The sequence below is a fragment of the Lithobates pipiens genome, unplaced genomic scaffold (genome assembly GCF_037356315.1).
Source record: "Lithobates pipiens isolate NorthernLeopardFrog02 unplaced genomic scaffold, aLitPip1_a1.2 Scaffold_22, whole genome shotgun sequence".
Taxonomy (NCBI): domain Eukaryota; kingdom Metazoa; phylum Chordata; class Amphibia; order Anura; family Ranidae; genus Lithobates; species Lithobates pipiens.
In genome coordinates, this window is record NW_027507784.1 from 200,007,324 (window position 1) to 200,015,515 (window position 8,192).

The 8,192-nt window shown below is 42.2% G+C and overlaps 1 long non-coding RNA gene across 1 annotated transcript; it reads right to left on the bottom strand.

The window, feature by feature from the left end:
- Positions 1-1,115: 1,115 nt before the first annotated feature.
- On the bottom strand, positions 1,116-7,873 carry LOC143925473 (uncharacterized). Its single transcript, XR_013261993.1, has 2 exons — positions 7,745-7,873; positions 1,116-2,678 (listed from the first exon to the last, which is right to left on the bottom strand). It is a non-coding gene; the product is annotated as an uncharacterized LOC143925473 (long non-coding RNA).
- Between the last annotated feature and the right edge of the window lie 319 nt (positions 7,874-8,192).

An 8,192-nucleotide genomic window follows, 5' to 3' on the forward strand; every position in this document is an offset into this window, starting at 1 on the left:
CGGTGGAAGGAAAGCGCTGTGAGCTTCTGGAGGTTTTTCTCCTCCTTTCTTTTGCGGGACATCGTGGGGGTGTGTTCCGGGAGCTCTCCGGGAACGAATGCGGTCTCACTGAGGATGGGTGATGTCCGTAAGGCTCTGGATGTCCGGCCGGCTGACAAGAGCTCCAGGCTTAGGCTGCCATTCCGTGCGCGCGCAAGCCACGCCCCTAATTCTGTGATCTTTTAATGCAGCGCATTCTTTTCTTCTTCAGATGCTTGAAGATGAAGATGTTTTTCTGCTCATATTCACACAGAGTTCTCACAAGCGTATTTCTTCATTATTTCTCTTGATCTCATGAATAATATTGTATTTCTTTAAATCACGATCTCCATAATAATGTTTACAAGTATTTTTTATAGTCATCTTAATTTTTTTTAATTTCATCGGATATATTCACGTTCCGTGCATCAGAGTCTCGTACCCCAATGGCGGAATGCAGACAGCAGGCAGGATACAGCAGATGGCACCGGCCGGGTACAGCGGACAGCAGGGAGGTGTCTTGTAACCCAGTAGCAGAATGCGGACAGCAAACAGGGTACAACGGGCAACAAGGAGGTCTCCTGTAGTCCAGCAGCATTAAGCAGGTAACTGGCAGGTTGTAGAGTAGATAAACCGACTGGGCCAAAGCGAAATCCAAGAGAGTAGTCAAGTCTAGAAGCCAGGGTCAGGGCAGGCAGTAAGCAGAGAAGTCATGAACAGGCCAAGTCAGATATGGATCAAGTAAACTTCAGCTACTGGGTAGCAGGGAACACAGGAACGCTGTTGATCGGGCAGCAAGACAGCAAGGCATGGATCCTCTTTAAATAGTGCACATTAGCACCAATTTCCATCAAGACAGACGCGCTTGCATTCCTGCGCGCCTGTGCGCTAATTTTGCTATTGCGCATGTGTATGCGTAAAACGGTTTTCTTGCGCACAGGTATTCTTCTGACCCTCAGACTATTTTGATGTTTGCAGGAAAGGCTTTCCTGACAGGGGCTTATTTACTAAAGACAAACCCACTTGGCACTACAAGTGGACTAGGAGAACCTAGGAGACAGCCAAAAACAAACACAAGCAATAAAGAAAAATCAAGATATTTTTCAGATTTTTTTTTATAAACATTTGTTTGGTTGGTTCAATACAATTTTAATTGTACTCTTAATCGATCACATGAGAATTATGCTGACTGTTGTTTACATCAATTATTTAGGTAAATGAGAAAATGTCATTGGCATAATAATTTGGAACAGGGTGTATTGTTAGAGTCCCTCAATGATGAAATGATTAACATCAGAATTTGTTTTGGGGCATAATACCAATTCCAGTTTGTAGGAGGGTCTCATTGTTTGTATGTATTAGCTTTATCATAAAATATATTTTTAACAATACTGTAATAAAGCTGTGATTTTTATCCTTATCTGTTGGAATTTATGTACATAAAAAGTCCATGTTGCACCCCCTCTAGTCGTATTCCATAAAACTTTATAGTATGGGGCACATCATACATTTTTGGAGCATCAACAGTACCACTCAGTGGGTAAACTACAATCATTTTTCCTCTTACCGACAGTGATCAGCTATGTTAGCAAGGATGATAGGCCAATAAGGCCTCATGCACACTGGACGTTAAAATAACATTATAAAAACCTTTTTCAACATTTTTTGTAAACAAAAATTTTAGCTTTTTTCTGTGTTAGCAATTTTTAACAAGAGAGACACGTTTTTGGTTTTCGTCTGTGTTTTTTGACGCTGAAAACAGCTTAAAAACTCCTCTCAGAATCCACTATTTTTATTTAGCCAAAAAGCGCCCCAGCTAAAAACTGCTGAGAACAGCCTATGTGTGCATGGACACATAGGGATAACATGATGGGGTGTTTATTGACTGTAGAAAAAAAACATCTGAAGCCAAAAACAACTGCTGTAAAAATTTCCAAAAACATCCAGTGTGCATGAGGCCTAAGTTATACATCAATTGCACCCTGGTCTTAGTGATCCTCAAATGTCCTGTAAGAGAATTTTATGTACCACTTTCAGCAATTGTCCCCTATATTGATTGGGTATTACGACCTGTCACCTACCCATTTTGGTCTCATTTCCCTCTGTGGATAGACTCTCCCTGTACAAATTCCCTTTGTCCCAGTAGATCTTTTGTCTGTCATTCTCTGCAGGGTGCTCTAGGGTTTGGTCATTCTACTGTACTGTCTCAAAGGCTACACTACAAGCCCCACCCAGCTGTCCTATGGCAAACAAAGAAGCTGCAGAAGTTCAACAGAGGCATGGTCCAATTGGTTAGAACAAGGAGAGGCGCTGGAGGCATCATCTTGCCGTTCTGTCACCAGAGCCTGCACCTCAGCTGCCTTTGAAACACTGTAAGTAACCATCAATATTGGCAATGCATCATTAGTATATTCAGCACTTTCATTTGTAAGTGGAACATGAGTCTGTTACTTTCACATGCAAGGGGGCCTTCTCTCCTTCCCTAGGAGGAGAAACCTGTATTTCCACCCCATCCCTTTGTCCCTCCCTTTGTCCATCCGCAGGCTGCCCAGATATACTCCAACATCTGTACACAGTATCTTGGTAGGTCCAGAGGGTTCCGCGGGTGTATCCATGGTGTCCTCAGAAGGTATGCAGTAAGAAGTGAAGGGTCCTCTAATCTGCACAAAAAAAAAATGTAAAACAAAAGGTAAACTAATGCACACCCAAATGACAACATTGCATAAAGGGTTTGTTACATGAATGCGGATGCTGGAACCATAGATTAGGTTTCCTCAAGAAAGAACCAGGAATACTACTCTATAAATAAAGAATAGGCAGCACTCCAAACAGCTAATGTTTTGATTTTCATATATTTATGAAATAAAGCATCATAGAGAAATAACAGTACTATAGAGTACATGCACAAGATCTCCCCATAGTTTCTTTATCTAGAAAAGACAAACTGTAAGCTACAAGCAACTAGAGAAGAGCCGGGTCTGCACTGATTGATTATCAGGGCAGCCTCCCCTGAGGATGCCCACCCAGGAACACCAGGGATGCCACCCAGAACAACCAGGAATGCCCACCAATGATGACCACCAGGTATGCCAATCAGTGTCCATAAATGATGCCAATCAGTGCCCATCAGTAATGCTTGCCAGTGCCTCCTTATCAGTGATGCCTATCAGTGCCATCTATCAGTGTCCATCAGTGCCATCCATCAGTGCCACCTACCAGTGTCCATAAGTGCTGCCTATCAGTGCTCATCAGTGCCACCCATAAGTACCCATCAGTGCCGCCTTTCAGTGGCCATTAGTGTCGCTCATCAATGCCACCTTTGAGTGCCCATCAGTGCCACCTATCAATGCCCATCAGTGCTGAATATCAGCAAAAAATAAAAACACCAGTGGTGATCAAATACCACCAAAACTAACCTATATTTGTGGGAACAAAATGACAAAAATTTTGCATGACCGCGCAATTGTCATTCAAAGTATGACAGTGCTGAAAGCTAAACATTGTCCTGGGCAGGAAGGGGGGAAAGTGCCCTGTATTGAAGTGGTTAATATAGCTATGTTTCAAGCAAAAGTTTTTTTTTTACAGTTATAGGAAATAAATATAAAAACAATATGCATAACCCCCAAAAACAGAAACAATTTAAGTGTTACAAAGACTGATTATGAGAGAGAGAGAGAGAGAGAGAGAGAGGGGGGGAGCGGGAGAGAGAGAGAGGGGGGGCGGGAGAGAGAGAGAGAAAGAGGGGGTGGGAGAGAGAGAGGTGGCGGGAGAGAGAGAGAGAGAGAGAGGGGCCGGGAGAGAGAGAGAGAGAGAGAGGGGCCGGGAGAGAGAGGGGGCGTGAGTGAGAGGGGGGGCAGGAGAGAGAGAGGACGGGAGAGAGGTTGCAGGAGAGAGAGAGAGAGAGAGAGAGGGGGGCGAGAGAGAGAGGGGGAGTGGTAGAGAGAGAGAGGGGGTGGAAGAGAGAGAGGGGGACTGGGGAGAGAGAGAGGGGGAGAGAGGGGCGGGAGAGAGAGAGAGAGGGGGCGAGAGAGAGAGGGGGCGGGAGAGAGAGGGGGCGGGAGAGAGAGGGGCGGGAGAGAGAGAGGGGGTGGGAGAGAGAGAGAGAGAGAGAGAGAGAGGGGCGGGAGAGAGAGAGAGAAAGGGGAGCAGGAGAGAGAGAGAGAGAGAGAGAGAGAGAAAGGGGAGCAGGAGAGAAAGAGAGGGGGCGGGAGAGAGAAGGGGGCGGGAGAGAGAGAGAGGGGGGGCCGGAGAGAGAGAGAGGGGGGTGGGAGAGAGAGAGAGAAATAACATTCATTTTTTATACACAGAATTGAAAAATCATAGTCTTACAATTAATTAGTGCATTGTTAATATAATGTGACAATAAAAATGGACAAACTGAATGAAAGTAAAGACAGAGAAACTTTATATGAGGCTGTCAATATACCAGTACATGTACCTTCATCCCTGATAGATATAATACTAATATTTCTTTCCTTTCTTTCTATTCACTTGGCTTTCTCATCATTGTTATATGGTTCTTTGGCACATTTGCACTTTATGCTTGGTTGTGAAATCACATTTTAGATCTGCACGATTGGACTGTGTATGGGACACTATCGAGATTCACTATTTGTCGCTGCTATTTTTATTTATTTTTTGCTATTTTTATTTCCTTTTTACTAAGGATTATACTGTTGGTTTTTATGTTTTTTGCACTTTTAAACCATTCATAGAATTTTTTTGGATTATTTGCTACACTTAGTTATTGATACATAATGTTTGTAGTTTTATTTTAGATGTTTGATTTTCCCTTTTTGTGTTTTATCTTAGATGATTCACTTTATTTTATATAGCTATTGCAATTCACTATTTGCACTGTATAGCTGGAGCCCCCCCGTTTTTTATTGTATAGACACTGGTATGATGCACTATTAATATTTTTATATCAGATGTTCATTTCCATGCACTTTTATAGTACCACACACTTTGCACTTGTTTTTTACATTTTGTGAAGGATTGACAGTCACTTTTTATCACATAAGTTTATTGTTTATTTTTCTTTTGGTATTTAAGGAAGCGCAACACACCCCTCCTCTGTTTTATCTATTTTTATTGAGAGTTCACTCATAATAGTGTCTGCTGCTCCGATTAGAACCATTTTTTCACTCTACTTCCAAAATTTTTCTTTTTTGCCATAGAGCGCAGGAGCCTTTCTACATATTCCTTTCCCTAGTTTATCAGTTGTGTCATCCCCACATTATCGATACATTATTCATTTTTACAGAAACGTCTTGGAATTATACACAGCATCAATCATTATCATAGCTGATAACTATAGTGCCTCCAATCATTGATATTATTAACAGTTTTATCCATATACTACAGTTAGGTAAGGGTGTTTGGGATCCGTTGTTGTTCCCCCTCTTTCTCCTTGTTTTCCATTTTCCTTTTATATTTACCATCATACTATGTTGGCATTTTTACTTTATTATAGATACTTCCAATGCCATCATTATTATCATGTTTTATATGTTTTACCTTTGGGTCTGCATACCTATGGTCCATTACCATGTGTATCATGTTGGAATAATTGTCTATGTATTTATGAATTGTTTAAATGATATCAATATTTTTTTTAGTTTTTCCTTAATGTAATAATAAACACTTACTATTTAACAATTATTGGTTCATTCAATTTAGTTATGTGCTTCATATAAAGTCCCAAAAAAACCCTCTCCTCCTTCAATATAATGCACCATGCCACATATCTATTGCAATGGCCTATTGGAGTATTTGCATGGGTTAATCCACACGAGATGGAAGAATAAAACTAAAAGAGCATATCAGAGCATGTTATTAACTTTAGAAGAGGTGTTATGAAACTTAACTTGTCATCCTTTGCAAAAACATACCATAACAACTGTTCTGTCTTTCTGTGGGGTTGAAAATATGGAATTACTTTGGAGCAGGAGTAATAAATTAAGTATGTTGTCAAAAATGTCAAAACGACAAGGTTCATGTACAGTAACACTATAACTCCTAAAAAATAACTTTTCATTAAAAAGCAGACTTGGCTCCAGTCAAACAAGGGGGGGAGCCGGGATCTGGGGGCCCCCTTTGTTAAGGGGGGCTTCCAGATTCCAAAAAGCCCCCTGCCCACACACACCCACAACCACCGGGAAAGGGTTGTGGAGATGAGGCCTCAAAGCACCCTCCCCATGTTGAGGGCATGTGGCCTGAAACAGTTCAAGTGGGGGGGGGGGGCGCTCTATCGTCCCACCTTTTTCCTGTGGCCTGCCAGGTTGCATGCTTGGATAAGAGTCTGGTATGGGTTTTGGGGGACCCCATCTCATTTTTTTTAAACTTTGGCACGGGGTTCCACTTAATATCCATACCAGACCTGAAGGACCTGGTAGTAGACTAGGGGAGAAACTCACAACATTTTTTTCAAGGATTTTTATCTATATTGTCGGGATCTGACAATACATTACAGCTGCGAGCAGTTTTAAACTACATTTTCTCCTTTAGAAATGTAATTTTGCTGCTCTCATTCATTATACTATGTACAGCCACTATGTACTGTAAGCAGCCTTATAGTGTGTGGCGTGGACTTAGCCCCCTGAGTCATGATTGGCCAAAGGCACCCTGCCTTTGGCCAATTAGGGCTCTCTCAGCAGAGCACACTGTGATTTGCCAAAGCATGCAGGTCAAGTGCATGCTTTGGCCAATCATAGGACGTCAATGCACTGCGATCTCACAGTGCATTATGGGGCGCTCCGCGGCACTCGGATTTGCTGTAAATGCCCCATAATGTTCTAAATTCATTGTATGGGTGAACACTTTCACTCAAACATTGGGCTCATCCCTAATGCCGCGTACACACGACCGGACTTTTCCGGCAGACTAGGTCCGACGGTTTTGCAGACTGACTTTTCAGTTGAGTTCCGACGGACCACACATGAACAGACTAAGTCCATTCGAAAGTCAGTTAATTTTGAACGTGATGACGTAAGACGGAACTAAAAAAGGAAGTTCAATAGCCAGTAGCCAATAGCTTCGCTTCCGTCGTATTTGGTCTGTCGGACCAGCATACAGACAAATGGTTTTCCCGATAGGAATTGAGTTCCTTCGGACAGATTTGAAACATGTTGTATTTCTATGCTCGTCTGATTTTTTTTAAATGAAAATTGATCGGATTAGCCCACACATGATTGGATTGTCCGACAGACTGATTCTGTCGGACCTAGTCTGCCGGAAAGTCCGGACATGTGTACCAGGGCTTACATGATCATGTTATATATAAGTCAGCTTCTGTCATTGGGAGTACTGTCAGAGATAATAAATACCTGAAAATGTTACACATTATTTAACGAAAATGTACTTAACATAAAAATGAATAACAGATAGTAGGCACATTTAAACTGCTTCAATTCCTTGGTGTAAAACAATAACATCCACATTTTCTAGACATACTGTATATCTATATATAGCACAAGAAACTGCAAATGTGCAGAAGCAGCTGATGTACAGAAATATGACAGTATGACACTCCTAAGAGTGAGTATTTTTCTAAGATATCAGCATACACTGCAGCAGGCCGTATCTTTACTGCAAGGATATTTAGATCCATTTGCTTAAAATGAAAATTAAATTCAGCATTGACAGAAAAGATATATTACCAGGCTTGTCTTTGGCTAAGTAATCTTCTTCAAGACCAGACATGAACCCAGGTCCAAAGACTTACCTCAACTCACCCTCAGACACGGTAAGGTTTAAAGCTGAAGTTTAGGTATGACAAGCCCAGCTATAAGATCCCTGTGGAAGCTGAAAATCACTGTTGTAGGCACCAATACTAGTGTTGCATACCTCCCAACCGTCCCTGAATGGGCGGGATTGCCCTGCAAAGGGAGGGCTTTCCCGCTGTCCTGTCCGTGCACACAGAATCCCGCGCGGCTCAGCCTGAGGCTGCTTTTCTCATTGTGTGAAAATTTTCTTTGATTAGACCTCCCTTCTGCTTATCCTCATGGTAATTGGCTGTGGCTCATGGCAATCATCCTCCTGTATTGGCCACTCACTCTGTGCATGGGGGCTGGGTCAGTTGCCGATCTGTGTTGAAGAGGAAGAGGGCTTTCAAATGGAGGAGATTGCAGGTCAGTGTGTGATAGGAAAGTTGCAGTTAAGCTGCTGCAGGG